The sequence below is a fragment of the Leptopilina boulardi genome, unplaced genomic scaffold, assembly GCF_019393585.1.
Source record: "Leptopilina boulardi isolate dan_hultmark-lab unplaced genomic scaffold, ZJU_Lbou_2.1 LbouV2_341, whole genome shotgun sequence".
NCBI classification, from domain to species: Eukaryota; Metazoa; Arthropoda; class Insecta; order Hymenoptera; family Figitidae; genus Leptopilina; species Leptopilina boulardi.
Window position 1 is genome coordinate 4,521,822 of NW_026137909.1, and position 20,055 is coordinate 4,541,876.

A 20,055-nucleotide genomic window follows, 5' to 3' on the forward strand; every position below is an offset into this window, starting at 1 on the left:
GCGTAGCTCCAACTACTTCTACTACTACTATGTACTCTAAAGTGCGAGTACTGTGAAAGTTTTCGAGAGATGGGGCTTTTCTATGTGCTTTGAAATGGACTTTTGTGTAAATGAGGAAAATAGAGAAGTGGCACATCATTGTCTTTACGGAATACAATAATGTAGCTATAGATATAGTTTTTTTCATAAAATCAAAGTAACTTTGTTGACATTCTTCTCGTTGTTCTCATATTCTTGATCTCATAACTTTAAATTCTAGTATTATTCCATCATGAACTTCTTAATCCACGCAACTACTGCGTCACGGTCTTTATTTGCCTTCGATCATTTCTCTTTATATTATTTAATTCTACTTCTCAAAAAATGAAAAAAATCTTTTATGCTATTTACCAAAATCATATTTCTTTTTCGTTAGTAAAAATTATTTATTAAAAAAATATAATTTAGTTATATTTAAACATTGAAAATTTATTTATTTTGAAATTATTTTCTTAAATAAAATTTTTATTTATAAATATACTGCACGATTTTGATGAAACAAAACATTTCCCGACGCTTAACCTAGAATTGTTAAATTCACTTGAAAATTGCTACTCAGGGGTTTTTGGAGTCGATGATTACGAATCCGATGATTGTTTTCAAAAATTCAAAATGGCGGATCCAATATGGCGACTAAATTTCATAAAATTAATTAAATTCACTTGAAACTTGCCACTCGGGGTTTTTTGGGATCGCTGATTACAAATCCGATGATAGTTTTCAAAATTTCAAAATGGCGGATCCAATATGGCGACTAAATTTCATAAAATTAATTAAATTCACTTGAAAATTGCTATTCAGGGGTTTTTGGGGTCGCTGATTATGAATCTGATGATAGTTTTCAAAAATTCAAAATGGCGAATCAAATATGGCGTCCAACTTGATGGCTAATGGTTTCTCAAGCAAAGACGTCTATTACTTTTAGGTTAACACTAGATTTGTAATCAGCGACCCTAAAAACCCCTAAGTATCAAATTTCTGAAGAATCTGAGTAAATTTTAAACATTAATCCATCAATTTTAACGCCATATTAGATTCGCCATTTTAAATTTTTGAAAACTATTATCACATTCGTAATCAGCGACCCCAAAAACCCCTGAGTAGCAATTTTCAAGTGAATTTAATTAATTTTATAAAATCTAGTCACCATATTGGATCCGCCATTTTGAATTTTTGAAAAATATCATCGGATTCGTAATCAGCGACCCCAAAAACCCCCGAGTAGCAATTTTCATGTGAATTTAATTAATTTTATGAAATTTAGTCGCCATATTGGATCCGCCATTTTGAATTTGAAAACTATCATCGGATTCGTAATCAGCGACCCCAAAAACCCCCGAGTAGCAAGTTTCAAGTGAATTTAATTAATTTTATGAAATTCAGTCGCCATATTAGATCCGCCATTTTGAATTTTCAAAAACGCCACACGACATCGAAAAGTATTTGTTTTTATTGAAATAATAAGCCAATGCCCGATTTTCTATATTTAAACTATTTTTGGACAGAAAGGGGCTTCATTTGACAAAGAATGCCTCATATATATATTTAGAAACTATATCTTAAGCACTAAAACTTTAATTTGGTATTAATTTTTCGAAATTTTCGAAAAGTTAACGTTAAAACTCACAATTAAAAAAAAATGTTAAACTTTTGAAATTATAAAATTAAAATTTTTGTATTCCTACGTAGGACAAACAAATTTCCGTTCCGTGGGATATCTTTACGATATCACGAGATGAAAATGAGATATCCACGGGATATCCCATGCTGTGAAGGAAATAATCAATTTTAAACAATTCAGTGCAAGAAAAAATGATTCAGATTCAGTTCCAATCAAGTTCAAAAAATTTCCACTTCTATTCAGTTTTTTTTCAATCCTGCAACTATAAGTGAAACTTTAGGAGAAAATGTTATGTAGTCGGAAATTGTTAAAGTAATAAATATTTATGAGTTCTGTCGCATAATATGATGCAGTCAATGGGAATCAGGAACAGCGAAACAAAATAACTAAACAGCAAAATCATTATCGACATAAATATTAAAAATTTTTTCAATATAAACCTAAAAATATTAATTATAAAAAATATAATTTTTTTTGAATAAATTATTCTTTATTACTTTCAAATCAATGAATTGGAAATATTTTTTTATTCCCCTTTGGATTGAAATGAACAAAACTTTTAGATCAGAATGTTTTGAATGTAAATTTAATATTCAATCTTTTATGCAAACTCGATTTATTAAATTCCTTCTTATTTTTCTTATTTTACTATATTTGCCTTTTACTTCGAGAATTCGAAATCTTCTTATTCTTAGGCTTATTGTTATATTTCCGTTTTGAATATTAGTAGTCCTTGTATATAATAATAAAATCCTTTTCTGTTGTTGTATCATGAGCTTAACGTTCATTAAAGAAGACACGCACATGGCAGCGTCGACAAAGGAAATGAAAATAAATTACACTGGAATACAGATGCTGCATTATTTGACATGGCTCTTTTACTATTCATCATAAATGCGGGAAACATTGGAATGCACCAAAGCTTATTTTCTACTTCATTTATAGTTATATACAAGAGTTTATGAATACAAATTCAAACAACTTTGAGAAAAGAGAAATGAACTGATGATGACAGCTGATAAATCGTAGACTAAATGTGAACTTTAAATGTATCAATATACTTTTTCTTTTTAAAATGCTTCTATCGATTTCTTTAACATAGATAAGAATCCAATAAAATAAAGTTTTTCGTTTACTTAACAGAATATTGTTTCTAAAATTAGTTTCTATAAAAGGCATTTGTTGAATTTTGACATTAACAATTAAATAAAAAGCAGTAGATAGTTATTTAAGATTTTTAATTAAATTTTTTAAATGTAATTTTTATTTTTATGATAAATTTTCTAATACGTAAATTTCTTTATAAAAAATGTGGAATAACTTCTTTTTTTCAGAAAGAAATACAACGAGCGGAAATGAGCTAGCCAATGATTTTCAAGGAATTTTCAAGAAAGTAGAGAATTTCCTTTCAGATTCCAATCTCCACCTTCATCTCGCACAACGACTCAATCAATTTGGTATCTTCGCTATTCCTTTTTTGATCGGGACAATTTCTCCATCTTGGTGAAATTCGGACGGGAAAATAGAGTTAAATGCGACAATAAATTTGGTTTTCTTTTTTAAAAAAAGCCTTAAAAATATATTAATAGTAAAGTGCTGATTGAGTACTTCCAAAAGAAAATCCGAAGTAAATATTTTATAATGATGATTTTATTTATTTTAAGCTTTATTAACGTTCTACTAGGAATTTCCAGTTTTTAATAATTGTAAATTAAAATTTTTAAAAAGTAACAGGTGGAATATTAGTAATAAAATTTTTTTAATTATAATTTAGAACAGATGATTAAAAATATAATAGAGGGTTTGAGTATAAATAGTTACTGAAAAATAATCGTGTACCGATTTTATTAATCGATACTCACAATTAACGTTTCGCTCGCTTTTTGAATCCGACGCTGACCAAAGGGAGATTCGACTAAATAATCGCTGGTGTAATGACGATTTGAAAATTTGTTACAACATCAATACTAATAGTAACAACAACAATGATGATGATAGATAGGACGCATAAGGATTGGCTATATCAACCCGGATGTTAGGGACATGAGAGTAGTATTAGCAAGAGCTGCAAAGAAGAGAGATCTCGTGATTAAAATCGGAGGAGACTCTAATAAGGAGGCATTCACCACCGAGGTCACCAAAGCGGTTGGAAGCAGGGGGAAGGTGCAGACCGTCACACTGAAGATCCGCGACTTGGATTGCCTTACCCAGGAAAAAGAGGTCCGAAAAACATTGACGTAAGTACTCCAAAAGACAGAAATCAGGAAAGTGACAGTCCTAGGACCCAACCGACGAGGAATGAAGCTGGCAGCTGTAGTCACCGACTCAGAGGAGTCAGACAGACTGGAAAAATTGAGACGCATACGAACCGGCTTTATGTACTGACGTTTTGAGTAATCTTCCTAAGTATGTCAATCCGGACTTTAGGGACATGAGAGTAGTTACAGCGAGAGCCACAAAGAAGAGAGACCTGATCAAAATCGGAGGAGACTCTAATAAGGAGGCATTCACCACTGAGGTCACCAAAGCGGATGGAAACATGGGGAAGGTGCAAGCCATCACACTGGAGATCCGCGATTTGGATTGCCTTACCCAGAAAGAAGAGGTCCAAAAAAAGTTGTCGAAAGTGCTCCAGAAGACAAGAAGCAGAAAGGTGACGATTCTAGGACCCAACCAATGAGGAATAAAGCTCGCAGTTGTAGTCACCGAATCAGAGGAGGTGGACAGAAAGGAGAAATTGGGACGCATAAAGATTGACTTTATGTGTTGCCCAATAAAAATAAGGTCGTTCAGTGCCACTAGTTCCTGGCATACAGTCCACATGAGAAGAGTTTGTAAGGCAGCGGACAGATGGACTACGTGCTTTAAGTCCGGTGAAGTCGATCATAAGTTTGCAAACTGCAGTAGAAGCCCAAGTTGATTTTGATATAGAGAAAAGTATAGCGATAATGCGAACATCATTTCACAGGCAGGATGTGGAGTCTTTAAGACGGTTCTTGAGGAGTCCAAGAAAACTCTCGCACGAACGAAAAATTAATAGGCCAAAAAGATCGGCAACGGTCGCGAAAGCGAGATCCCAGGGACTTTCATCTACGAATTTTAAAGCTTGACGTCAGTTCTGTAGTGTAAGGATTAGTCCAGCCAAAGGGTGTGGTTTTTAGTGAGTCAACCAGAATAAGAACAGTTATCCCCACATAACCTCGGAGCACCGGCCTTCAAGTATCTGCCTTGGATACCGCAAGGGTTATGCAGATTCTAATTCCGATCAAGTGCAAATCGTGAAAGCGATGATCAGTAGCTCCTAGAAGTAGAAGAGCAACACCGCTTTGAACGTACCATCGATTACTGATGGGAGAAGAGGAGAAAAACAATCAAAATCGAGTTACGGAAGATGTTCCTTTTCTCCATAAATAGAAATTAATTTCTAATTCTAAGAAGAGAATACTTTTTCTCAATTATATATTTTAAAAATCCACTATTCTAGAGAAAATTTTATTAAGTTTTAACATAATTTGGATATTTAAACAATATCTTATGCAATATGGGTTAATACTGCTAAAATAATATTATTCCCATTTCCCTGGTTACTAGAATAGTGTTTCATGTAATTAGCTCGTCCACTGCTGTTATGTTGAATGTGTCAGTGAGAAAGCGCATTAATACATTGGTTGAAACATGACCCTAATTATGTAATAGTACATCTAGATAATTAAATAATTAACTAATTCAATTATCTTCCTATTGGTTATAAATAATGTCAATCATACTCTGATTAGGTTTATCGAAATAGTTTCCAATTATTAGAAAATGTTTTTATTCTCTATTATCATTTAAATAATTTTTAGACTAGAATGTCTTAATTTTGAGATTTTCAAGCAGACTTCTATGGATTATTGCACTTTGTTTGATTGCTGAAGCATGTAGTAGCGGTTGCATAGATTTGAAATGAGACTGTCTGTACAGAGTAACATTCGAAGTAGGATGCAGAACAGTAAGATACAAGGACACACACAGAGAGAGAGAGAGAGTTGTTACAGGGGAAGGGAACTTGATTAGAGATAAGGGAGGGGTTCACAAATGGGCGGATACAGCCAATGTTCCGTTTTACGATAGTAAAGGTTGTAACTATCAGACAGCCTGGATCCTATTTGCCAGGCAATCGGCTATCGACAGCGGCGTGGTTGTTGCTACTTGTGCAATTCTATAATGAGTCTTTGTCCCTGAAGAATTTCTGATTGGATAATCCTCCCAAGCAAAATTGGAATACGTGTCTTAAGTATCTTTAATAAAAATTTTATGACGATTCTTTCAAAAAAATAATAATCAAAAAATTACTTGGAGGATTTTGTAATAAAAAATGATTACAAAGAAGTTCAGTCAAAGATTTGGTGATGGGAAGTTTAAATGATGAACAGATGGAGGATTTTAATAATTTATAGGATGTCAATGTGAAAGTTAAAATTAATTATCATCGATCCATTGATAAGGGAACATCTCAGGTCCGAAAAGGAATTCTAACAGGATTTTAAGAAATTAATAAAAACTGAGTAATTATTCTTTATGACCTCATTAACTATTAGTCTAATAGACGTAGTAAATTGTCAATTTAATAGTGAGGGAATCATTGTAATAGGCATTGTATGGTCAATATTATCCAACATTCTGGAATTAGGTCGTGAACATTAAGTGTGAACTGTCATAGCTTTACGTAATTGTTGCATCATGGGCAAATCTTAATACCTATAGTAATCACAATTAATTAGCTAATACCTAACAGCTGAAGACGTCATTTAGATTTACAACTTGAAACATAAATAAATGAGCCATTTACCCTCTGGTGGTCTAAATGATCCATTTCAAAGGGAAATTACTATCTGACTGGAGAGTCAGTAATTTCTCTTTACAATTTATTTTGAAATAAAAGCAACAGAAATGATTTGCAAAAAAATTATTAATTACTAAAGAAATAAACAATTTATATGATCCTTCTAGTTCTCAATACTGTTAAATGATTATTGATTGGAAATATTGATGGAAACAAAATGCAAGTGTAATGAGAAAACTGTGACTGAAGCATGGTCTTTTTTCGACATAAAATTTACTTTTCCCTGCTTTTCTGTTCACTTAACTCATCAACTAAAAGGATTGACGTACAAAGACTTGATCATGATGGAATTATATTGTGGGTTTTAATTAAATTATGGGTTGATGGTCAGAACAGCTCTCGGATTTCAAAGCTTCACAACTCTAAGTCCATTGGAAATTTGTTAGATGAAGATAATCCAGAAAAAAAAAGTTTAAACTTATTAATATTTGAATTTAATTTCTCAAAAAATATATCGAATTTAAATAAAAACGATTTTATAAAGGAAAAGAAAATGTGAAACTTTGTTAGCTAAAGCCTGATTTGTTATAGGGTGAAGTGAGAGGGAGGGGTGGGTTGGTTGAGCCTGAGGGAGATTCCCATGTCAGCTGGAATGGCAGGAAATGGGAAGGCCACTGTTCCGATGGACACAAACTATATACATAGTGCCTACTCTCTCTCTCTACTGGACCATGCTGAAAGACAGTTATTTGGCTGCCGGATCCTATTTACCAGGCAATCGACTACCGTTGGGAGTTACTGTTCGTGTAATCCCAGGACGAGTCCAAAGCACGTGTCTTCGATACAGTAATGTTCAGTTTCCTACTCAATCTTCCAGCAACTGTTTTGCAAGAAACTCAATTATCATGATTCGAATCGTGTGGTATATTTGTCAATCAAAATTTATTTGTATAATTTCAAAAACCTTGAGCGGTAAAACAACAAGAGAAAATATTTTTCAGTTTCTTTACAAAAATCCACTTCCTCATTAGATGATGAAGTCGATGTTTTGGCTGAAGTTGTCTTGATACATTTAGCCCTTGGTTTAACTGTAGGATTTCGATTTCTTCTGAGTCCTTGAGACTATGCTAAATTTAAATTCCATAAAATAAATAATCCATTGTGGTAAATCCAAAATTTAAAACTGTTCAATAAAAGTCATGTTACAGATTTTCCTTTCAATGGCATTAATTTTCTGTAAATAATATCTAATCCTTTTTTTTGTAATACAAAACATGCTTTTTTTTAGTTCCTTTAGAACGAATTTTACTTGCTGTAGGTAAACGGATTTATCAGATTTTATCCACGCTCATAACAGTAAAGAAGGACCCACGAAACCACATCTGGGGTGAGTTGGTATGCTCTGGCATTTATGGTGGGTGGTTGGGTGGTGACCGGAAGGGTGGTTGGTGTGTGTTTATCGATTGAACCGTAACGCTAGTGCAAACCTCTAACGACGAACTATGATTTAAGGACATTGGATTTTCTGCTTGGATTGTGCGATTCGGTGGTTACGCAGGTAAGCGTCGTTCTAAGTCCGTTTGCATACTGTTATTTACACTATTTACACCGTTATCGCGCCAGAATTGCTTTTTCAGCTCAATTCTTAAAATCCCCTTTTCTCTCTAAAAAAAAAAATTGCGTCTTTTCAGCTGTGGTTTTACAAAATAAAAAAAATCATAATTATATTTATGATTATTTCATGATGATTGTTAAAAAGCTCAAAAAGAACATTTATTTGTAAAGTCTTTTAATACAGTAAAATACAAATGTTTCCAGGCTATTGAACCGAAATAATAAAACGAGGTAAAATCTGCTGGACAATAAATTTTGTAATAATGATAATTGATATGAGATTTAATTTTGATTTAATGAGTTCGAGGATATGCTATAAATTTTAAATGAATTTCTATAATTTGTTGCAAATGATGGAAAGATAAATTCTCTGAGTTTGTGAATAAATGTAAAGGGCGGAAAATTACGAGCGATATAAATGTATATCGTTTAGGATTCGTGGTAAAATATTAATAGTTCCTTGTTTCATTATCCGTTGGGAAATACGTTTTGTCGAGTATTTCAGCGACATTGCACGCGATCATTAATTTCACATAATCGGAACCATGGCAACTATTAATGTACGCTTCCTCTGGATCCTATTAATATTAATCTCGCCGAAGAGACCGATAATTTCTGCATTGTTTCAAGCGATATCGGGTGTTAGAAGAATTATATAAACGCGCATTTCACACATTTGCGTTGAAGGCTACGAATAGAAATATCATTCCCATCATATAGTTCAAAATTTATAATCCGCTAATAATTTTGAATTTATTTTAAAATTATAGAAAGATTTTCATATTTGTTGAAATTTTGGAAAATTTCCATTGCATCTCTTCCGTATCTTGTCAAATGCTCCAATTTATTTATCCTATTAAATTGTAATTATTTTGGAATTGAAAAAATGAATACCTGGACCTACTTTTTAAAGCAACTTCCCTCCTCTTTATTTAAGTTTGCTCATTTAAATGCAAGCTTGAAAAATGAAGAGTCAGGAAAATCGTAATCTTGTTTTTTCGCGGTTTTCATTAAAAATTCATAACTCTTGGACTTTTTAACTTGAAGAGAAAAAGTTTTAGTTTGACAAACTTGTCGTTGCGAACTTTCTTGCGCGCAAAAGAAACCGTTTAAATACTGCGCGCCATATAAAGGTTGGTTGATTAAAAAAAAAAAAGAAAAATGCTTCGTGTCTGTACTAATCGGAAAAAATTTTTTCTAATAATTTCAACGAACATGCAATTGTAATTTTTTCCTTTCCATTTAAAAATAAATACCACCGCACTTGTTATTATATATTATCGTAGACTTTAAAAAATGGCTTTTTGCGAATCTTTCTTCCGGGTAATCGCACAAATTGCCTCGGCAGATATTGAACGTGGACTTAACTCACGCAGACTAGACGTGTTTCAACGTTTCTCAGAGAACACGCGAGGGCAAAGTAAAAGGCTCAAGCGATGCGAAGGCGTTTATGAGGAATGAGTAAAATAATAGACATATATATACGTATGTATGTTTTCTTTATTTTCACAGTGAAAATTTTTATCCCATTATTTTTATTCAATGAAGGTTGAATAATAGGGGGTTGAATTTTTTTTTTCAGGAATAAAACTTGCAATTTTTTTTCCGCCTTTTTTTTCTTTCTCTATATCTCGAATGGTTTTTCTGGTGCTCTCACCTTTTTTTTCCGAGTCAACGGTTGACGTCAATTTGCCTATATATATTCTCTGGAGAATAAACCTTCTCATCCTTTAAGAATTGGAAAAAAGAAAACCTTTAATAATTAACTGAAGGCATAGTGCTGCCATCGTGTCTTGAAAATTTATTGTAAGTGTTCTTCTTCACCACCATAATTAATTTATGAGCAAGGCCTCTCTCTCTCTCTCATTCTCGATGATTAAATTACTCGACGTTGGCGTTGGAAGGAAACATTATACAAAGATACCTTCCTTCAGCCGAAAATGCATCAAAGTGAAAATTTTGTTACGCACCACGCCAAGAGGATGAAGTTTATATGGCGCACGCGAACCACAACCACCCAAAATTTCCTCTATTAGAGTAAACATGAATATATCAAGCAAATAATTCACTAAAGAAACTACCGGTAAAATATATATTAAAATTTAACATAGCTTTATTGGTTTAAATTCTGATGTAGTAGTTTACTTGTTGCTTGAGTGAATTCACTTAGTAATTCTATGTTAAATTGTAAAACTATTCAAAACTTATCCATTAACTATTTTGCAGCATCCTAACTTCAGATTATAAGAAAGGGAGGGAATTAAGCAGCCTGTCAAAATTTTAATTTTTATCCCGTCCTTTTACATTCCAGTAACCAAAAAAAAATTTGGAATTTTAATTTCAGATCTGTACTACAACTTATGATAATTTCAGATATCGAAAAGTGCTCGTATTGGAAATATATTCTGATGTTCAATGTGATTTTAATTTCTAAATCAATTTAATGAAAATTTCCAGAACTATTAAAAACAAGAATTTAATAGGTTTGTCTGCCAAAGAGGATCATGAACAAAGCGGTAAATACCAAATCACTAATTGAATTTAACTTGATGTTTAGAGAAGATTAGTTCTGTTGATGAAACTCTGTGGTGAGAAAGAGAAAAGTATTGAGTATACCAAACTTCTCTACTGGTCAACCAACTTTGGCATGAGTGATGACAGAAGTACACTTCACTGACTGATGATCCATTTCAATGCTCCGATGTATAATCACTTTAATACAGCTGAACCGTCCTCTAAATTCAAAATTCAATTTTATTGATTTATTTAAATTTTTCTATTTTAACAAATAAAACCTATATTTATATAGAAATATTACAAAAGTTAATTTTGAAAACAGAAGATTGAAGAGTTAGAATGAAAAATGGTCGTAAAGTTCATTTATCTTGAAGGGAATAATAGAAATACAAGGAAGGGAAAAAAGGAACTGGAAGATTATGTTTGTAGAAAAAGTCAGTATAGTGAAGAAAAAGAGAAGTTGTAAAAAAAAAATAAAAGAAATTTTACTGCTATCCAAACTGATTGATTAAATCATTACTAGATGATTTCAAAAATGTTACATGTAATTCCTTCCAATTTGAATGGTACACAAAATCAAATCTTCTCCTTTATTTAAATCAGGACTGATTTAAATTATGTCCCAATTTCTGTTTAAATTCCAGATAAGACCAAACAAGTGTAGGGGGGTCATTGCGGTTAGGGTAATCTACGCTATTTTGAAACTAATTTGAACTAATTCGTCGAAAATAAATTGAACTCCTCTTGTTAAATTCGCGCCGAGGAGTTTTGTGCGCAAACATCTCTTCCTTCCTCTGGGTTTTGGTTAGCAATAACTTGGATAGTGAATGCAAAAGGAAAGAACTTGCAGAAATTCTCGTAGGGCAGACCACTGCCAGAGGACGACCACATCGCACAGTAGTCTCGAGAACGAGTTTGTCTTTGGTATTACGAAAGGCCGCTTAGCTTAGAACCATAAATCCTATACGTGTAGACCGTTAATATTGCCCAGTGGAAAGCAGTTTACGAAACCCACCCATTTCGTCCTCTCTACCCTCAAACAGTAGTGGGTAGTAACCCTTCTCATCTGCCTCTATCTTCTATGCCGCAAGTACTTTACTAGGTTGGTTCCGTTTCGTCTTGTTCTGCTTTTCACGTGTAGTACTCACCCACACTTCCTCCCTCCCGATCATCCGTTCATCCCACAAACTGGTACCAACGGGTTAGTTGAATAGGAATATAGGAAGGGAGTGGAAAAAGATGGACAGCAAGAGGAAGAACGTAAATCCGTCAAGTCTACTGAGCTATTAAAACGCCACTCCGAGTGAATTTCCGTTTCTAATATATCTTTAGTTACATGAAAAACAATACCAAAATGAATAGTTCCAATTATTTTGTAAAAGAAAAAAAAAAGACGAAATTTCATTATATATTTTACAACATACATGGGATAAAATTTAAACGGAATATTTTCTCGATGTTTCCTACTAAAAAATTATATTCAGTAACTGACGATATTTGAATTATTTATAAATTTAATAATTTTTTTCACCTGTTGAATTTATATTACTCACAGTATTAGATAAATTCCAGCGTTCACGATTACAGCTCTGCAGTAGGTGGCTAAAATCAAAAAGTAAATTCATGTAAATTATGTATATCGCCGATACTAAAATTAACTAAAATTAACTATCAAACAAGAGCAATAGCAATATATAACGATAAGAATTTTTTGTCCTATTAATTATTACGATTTTGGAAAACATGAATAATTGTGCCTTGTTTTTGAATTTTTGGGAATTAAATTATATTTTCTGTTATTGTTAGTGCGTTTTCTATATATCACCATAATGATACAATCACGGTGCGCCCTGAATGCTGCTGCCATCTGACGGCGGCAGGAGGTAATGAACCCCTCATTATATTACTTTTCGTTTTGCAATCGTGTTTTTGTATGGATTCATATAATCTTTAGGATTTAGGAAATTTATATAAGATAAGGATCTCTAGCTGCTTTTGTAAAAAGTGTCCGTCTTTCGAGAAGAAAGTATTTTAAAATCAATGTTTATCATTTTCACGTTTAGTGCCGTTTTTATAGAGCGATAAAATTAAAGGTCTCTTCTTGCCAAAAAATTTCAGAGATCATTCGACTCTGTTAAATAAATTTTGTCACTCTTAAAATTGTTCTTTTAACATTATAATTTAATTTTTTAAAATCGGACACAAACACTACAGCAATATAATTATTTATATGTAAAATTGAAAATAAGTAATTATTTTATCATTTATTACAGTATTTATTAGATTAAATAAATTCTGATTCCCCATAAAACACTGTTTTTATATAAAAACTCAATTTTATTTAAATCGGGCACGTAAACTGATTTTAAAAACTATTGAGAAATGTTTGTTATTCATCTAAGAATCATAATCAAAAAGAATTTTTAAGTGACAATTCATTTTTATTTAAACCACCTTCTGGCGCACCGTGACAATTTAATTCCACATAATATTATTTTGTTCTTGGTGATTTCTAATAACGTAATATTCGTTAATATTACGGTATGATTTTATCATTTTTTAAATCATCTGTTTTCAGATTTAATGATTTATATTAAATAAAATAATATGGTACTAATTTTGTTGAAGAATATGAGTTAATTTTTTTTATCCTAACAAGAAACTTTAGTAGCAATAAAATAAAGAACTTTGTTACATCGCTAAAAGTCAATGGCTTTAGTAGAATCGTTCTAAATTAATAGAGCAAAAAGCTGATGTTTATTTTAAGCACATACACATAACTTTAGAAAAATATTATCCTCTAATTAATAAATTTATGCGGACAAAAACCTTAATAGAATTTTTATGTCTTCATTTGAGCCATTGTAATATTTTCATGTTAAAATGTATTAAAGTTGAATAGACTTATAGGGAAATTATAAACAGTATTTATTAGAATTTTTAAAAATTGTATATTCTTTATTAAAATAATGTGATTTTCTGTGAATATGATAAGTCGGAAAAGGATTATCTAAAATCAAAAAACGAAAAAGATTCTCAACCAAACCAAAATGTTAATTTTGATGAACATTAGCGATTTAGTAATCTTTAACGATTATTTTATTTCATTTAATTAAATATAAAATAAATAAATTAATATTAAATCTCCCGTACAATGTAAAAAGTACACAGGCAACAATACAAACGTTGTTTACGCTTTTTTAAATTATTAAATTACACATTAATTGTAATTAAATTACATTAAAATTAATTATTTATTTAATTAAATTTAATATTATTAATTATAAATCAATTTAATTAATTTGGGAATATAAAGTTAATTATAGAACAATTCATACATATTAAGTGGAATTAGCAAGACTCTTTTAATATTGTAGTTAATGGATTCAAATTATTAAATTCAATATTAATTGTAATTAAATTACATTGAAATTAATTATTGATTTAATCAAAATTAATATAAATAATTATTAATTTATTTAATTAATTTGGAGACATAGAATTTGATGTAGTACAATTCAAATATATTAAATGGAATTAGAAAGAGTCTTATATATTATTATATTTACATTAATTATTAAATTAATTTAATTAAATTATATATTATTAATTAATTTGGGAACAAAGAGTTAAATGTAAATTGACTCAAATATATTAAGTGTAATTAGGAAGAGTCATTTAATATTGTAGTTAATGGATTCAAATTATTAAATTACACATTAATTGTAATTAAATTTAATATTATTAATTATTAATTAATTAAATTAATTTGGGAACAAAGAGATGAATATAGATTGATTCCAATGTATTAAGTGAAATTAGGAAGAGTCATTTAAATCTTGTAGTTAATGGATTCAAATTATTAAATTACATATTAATTGTAATTAAATTACATTGAAATTAATTATTGATTTAACTAAATTACATTGAAATTAATTATTGATTTAATTAAGTTATATTGAAATTAAATGTAATATTATTGATTATTAATTGATTAAATTAATTTGGGAACATAGAGTTAAATTTAGAACAATTCATATATATTAAGTGGAATTAGAAAGAGTATGCACCACTACTCATTGTCAGTAGTGTAGTTAAAGGATTTCAGATCAATGGATGGTGAATAGTTCATATGATATGAGAATTCAAATTCATGAGTGTATGTTATCAATTTATTATAATGACTTACTGGAAGAAGAAACGTCCTAAGAATCTCCTTGTACGATAACGAAACAAAATATTTTATAGGCGTGCACTGTCCCTATCATTGGTCACGGGAATAATGAGAGGGTAATCCCCTTGATAATTTCTCCCTTAACTGATATTTGCTCCAGTGAATCTATTCATTTAAAATATGTAATTTTATTCACGACATCCAAAAACTGTGTACCTAAGCGCCGTGTTGGCGAGGTTTAAATATATTCTGTTTCATTTTTCTTCAAATTAATTCAAAACTTTGGGAGAACATTCTATGTACTTTAAATCAAAAAATCTATTTTTCGACAATAATAACTTCCGGATCCATGTATAAATATTTATATTGCTGTATCGATTTTTATCTCATCATGTACTTTACTTTTTGGAATAATTGACGCATTAGATTATCCAGTGAATAAAATTGACAAAGCTGATTTCATCCAACTACTGTAATTGAACGACTGAGCCGATTTTCATGTTCTCTGTTGTTTGACAAGGGACGCCTCATTTGGAAATTTATCCATCCTCATGTGATTGATTTTCAACTAACTTGGCATCGTGCACTTTCATTTCTCTCACAACATTTCGTCACGAATATATGTTAATTGTGTATTACTTTTAGTGGTTTGTGTTTCTGATGAAAGTGGTGAACTAAAATGATAACTAACAAAATTATTTTTTAGAGGATTCCTGTGAGGCTATATAATATTGATGGCACCAATTCAACACTGTAAATAATTCTTCGAAGCTGTCGATTGATGTAAAGTGGGAAAATTATGAAATTATAGATTAAAATTATGGATTGAAACTTTCGTGACAAGGTTGTATTTTTAGGAAAACTGCCCTATATTTATGAATTATGAATGTAGCCACGACAAGAGTGTTTGTTTATGCAAAATAACCGAGCTATATTTATAAATTTGGTAAACTTTGATGATAAAATAGTACACCTAACTTTGTAGCTTTAGGGAATATGATATATTGTTGGAATCGTCAGGAGTCAATAATATCGAGAAAATAATATTACATTCGCCAAATCACCAGCGGAAGAAATATATACGTCTTGGGAATAATATTTGGACAGAATTTTGGCTGCAGTTGAGAAGGACACATCACCAATTGCATAGTAAGCAATTCTTTTCGTATTTTTGATAATATCGAAATATTTAACAAAGCAAAAAAATTATTTTTCTGTAATTTAAAACGATTTTGTTTAATTTTCCAACGAGATATGAGTAGTCACCGATTAAAAAGAGGCGGACAGCCTGGAAGCAGTAGACTGCATAAAGATGGGATTTATGTGCTGTCCAATTAGGAAGAAATTAAAGGGTCGTGCAGTGTCATTGGTGCTACGCCCACATCAGCAAGAACTGCAAGGCGGTTGACAGATCGTTCATCTGTTATATAAGTGCGAAGAAAATGGTCACTGCCTAACATAATGCAGAGAGGAAGGTAGCTGCTTTCTTTGTAAAGTGCTGCAAAACGAAAGAAAGGCGGATCACGTCACGAGATACGGAAAGTCTCGAGTTTTCATGTCAAGCCCTCGGGGATGCAAAGAAGTCTCTTGCAAGAACAAAATAGGCTAAAGAAAAAAATCGGTTTTATCACGAATTTCCATGAATGTTCAACTACGAAGTTTAAATTTTACCCAGATGAAAAGATTCACTAGATATGAGTTTTCTGGCGATTTCGATTCTTAGTTTCTCCCTTATGAAAAATAATTTTCACATCCTATTGACGTATTTAACTGTATATGTATCTTAATTTGCAAAAAAATTATATGAAATTATTTATTAAAACAATTTATAAAATTATTAACAAACTTATTTGTATATGTATCTCTGAGTTGAGAAGTATTACCAAAGGTCACCTACGCATTTTTCAGAGAGCGGGAAACATTTTTCCCTCTGTGCGCTATAATTATATTGATCGCCAGTACCATCGGTTAGAATGGCTTTATCACAGGTATTCCCCCTATGGGTAAAAATTCTTCCCTACGGAATGTTCTTTTGCCTTCTGATTTTAGCCTACGCAAAAGATTTGTATATAAATGGCAAGAAGAATCCCTTAGTTGAAAGCCGTCTGCTTTGTAAATAAATCGGGGAAAAATAAAATTAAAATAATTAAATTATCTGTCCCTTCCGGTTATAACATAATAATTGGAAATAATTATTCTCCACCAATTTGATCCGTCATTCTAAATTTTCAAAAATGATCATCTACAATCTAAAATCCTTAAGTTCTAAACCTAAAAATCCAACAATTTAGTAAAAAAAAAATCTTCCCCATATTGACTATACCATTTTTAGATTATTAAATATTATCACATAACTGTTATCATTATTTTAAAAATAATTATAAGTTATTAACTTAAAATTATGTTTTTTTTCTCTGTAGAAAAAAGTAAATGCGACTCTGGAGGCGTAGGTAAGTACGTGCGAACCGTGAGATAAATCACAACATTATGCTCTGGATTAAGGAAGAACAATTAAGCAAGTTATTCGCAAGATACTTAAGAGGTTATGGCGCAATGTATTGCTGGTAACACTACGCGAGGCTGTGAAACGTACAACCACTTTAGCAACACTTTAAAATGCGAGTTTTCTACATAAAAATAAACTCAGTTTTAAAGTTAATGATCTCAATTATGATTCATAATATATTTTATATACAGTGTGTTGAAAATTGCATTTTTACATGAGCAATGAAAAATTATTACAATATTTTAAATTAAATTTTTTTAATTTCTAAAAAGCGCAGTGTTGATAAAAATATATTTCTTTTTAAATCTAAATAAATTTCTTTTAAAATTTCAATTTGAAAACAAAAATTTTACTCTAAAAAAAAATCTCTCGATCGTTATCTGTAATTGCAGATAAAACGTGGAGCAAGTGAATTCAGTCGTAAATCACGGTCTGAGGGGAGTTTTTTTTGTAATAGAAGTGTTTGTATTAAAAGTCCCAGAAGGGAGTTTAATGTGCCGACGTGAGTCTCTTGACGATAATCAGAGCGCCATATGTATGAAAAAAAATTTAGCAAAAATTTGCATGCATGCAAACAATTTTCTTTTATTCAGAATAATAATTTTTAAACTGCATTTTTTAATTTAAAAGTATTCATCAAAATACTGATTTTTCTGAACTTGATTTTCAAAATACTTTTTTTATAACAATAATAAAATATTGTATATTATGAACTTAAATTAATTAATGTAGAATAAAATTTAAATTAAAAAATTATGACTTTGATGAAGAATATCAGATAAATGAACTTAAAAAATGATCAATGGAATTAGAATTAAAAAATTTAAACTAATTTTGCATCGAAACTTGAATTTAAAGAGCATGTATTTATAATCCTTTGGAATTATAATATTTCACTGAAACGAAGTTTTGGGATTTTACGTTTTCCTTTCCTTGAACATGAAACTCTTTAATCCTTTCTCCTCTTTGCTATTCTTGTTTTTCCGGATTTTATTTCCCGGTTCATGAACCTTTACTCTCTTCAAAATCTTTTAATCTTTTCCTCCTCTTAATTTTCCTCACATCTGCCATTTTAGAATTTTTGCATTTCATTCCTATGATATTGCATTTTGCTCATTCAATTCTAATTATAGACTTTATTAAATGATTGTAAATCACTAAATTCATCATTTCGTATCTAGGTTATCTTTTGGATAAATATTTTTTCCTTCAATTTTTAATTTATTTCATGCTTTTGCTTAAGTTTCTTTTTTGATGCTTCATTTGTCCTTCATTCTCCAATTTCTAGGATATTGCTTTTTTCTGTTCTTAATTTCTATCTGCACTCAAGTTCTTTCTCTCTGTTCTCAACGTTCAAAAATTGTTCTCTCCTGTTACTTATTGTTTTCCCCTGTACTTTTGTGTAATGTTAGCACCTCTTTTTATAGTCTAGTTTCTACTATTTAAGTTTTCTTTTAGGTTTTTTTCACCTTCTCTTGTTTCATTCTTACTTCTCATGGATCAATGTCAGTGAAAGAATGATATAAACCTCTCTTTTGACATTCAAATGTCTTCTTCTGTCTCACACTTTTCATGTTCCTCATTTTCAGTATTTTACATTCTTCTTCTATTATTACTTCTCATTTTTCACTACCCGTTGCTCCTAATTTTTAAGATGTCTTCAGATCTTATACTTTCAACATCTTTCTCCTCTTCCTAATTCTTATACTTTTAGTTAAATGAATTTTTTTTGAGAAATTTTTCTCCACATAAGAAGAAGCTTGGGTTTCTACTGCAGTTTGCAAATTTATGATTGACTTCACAGCACCGTGTCTCAATTTCACCAGCCTGTCCGCCTCCACTGGGTCGGTAATTACAACTGCTTGCTTCATTCCTCATCGGTTGGGTCCTAGGACTGTCACCTTCCTACTTTCTGTCTTCTGGAGCACTTCCGACAATTTTTTTTGGACCTCTTCTTCCTGGGTAAGGCAATCCAAGTCGCGGATCTTCAGTGTGATGGTTTGAACGTTCCCCATGTTTTCATCTGCTTTGGTGACCTCAGTAGTGAATGCCTCTTTATTGGAGTCTCCTCCGATTTTGATCAGGTCTCTCTTCTTTGTGGCTCTCGCTGCTACTACTCTCATGCCCCTAAAGTCCGGATTGACATACTTACGAAGCTTACTCAAAACGTTAGTATATAAAGCCAATCCTTATGCGTCACAATTTCTCCAGCCTGTCCGACTCCTCTGAATCGGTGACTACAACTGCAAACTTCATTCCTCGTCCTACACTTTCCTGCTTTCTGTCTTTTGGAGTACTAACGCCAATGTTTTTCGGACCTCTTCTTTCTGGGTAAGGCAATCCAAGTCGCGGATCTTCAGTGTGAGGGTTCTGCACCTGCCCATGCTTCCAACCGCTTTGGTGACCTTAGTGATGAATGCCTTCTTATTGGAGTCTCCTCCGATTTTGATCAGGTCTCTCTTTTTTGCAGCTCTAGCTGCTACTACTCTCAAGTCCCTAATGTCCGGGTTGACATACTTACGAAGCTTACTTAAAACGTCAGTACATAAAGCCAATTCTTATGCGTCCCAATTTCTCCAGCCTTTCCGACTCCTCTGAGTCGGTGACTACAACTGCAAACTTCATTCCTCGTCGGTTGAGTCCTAGGACCGTCACTTTCCTGATTTCTGTCTTTTGGAGTACTAACGCCAATGTTTTTCGGACCTCTTCTTTCTGGGTAAGGCAATCCAAGTCGCGGATCTTCAGTGTGAGGGTTCTGC

At 31.6% G+C, this 20,055-nt stretch overlaps 1 protein-coding gene across 1 annotated transcript in view; it reads right to left on the reverse strand.

Annotated features, from left to right (window-relative positions):
• Positions 1–20,055, reverse strand: part of LOC127285745 (neuroligin-4, X-linked-like) — a 261,683-nt gene that overhangs the window by 109,532 nt on the left and 132,096 nt on the right. Inside the window, exon 3 of the mRNA XM_051311892.1 lies at positions 12,170–12,218. The gene's annotated coding sequence lies outside the window, so the exon portion shown is untranslated. The remainder of the gene's footprint in view (positions 1–12,169; positions 12,219–20,055) is intronic.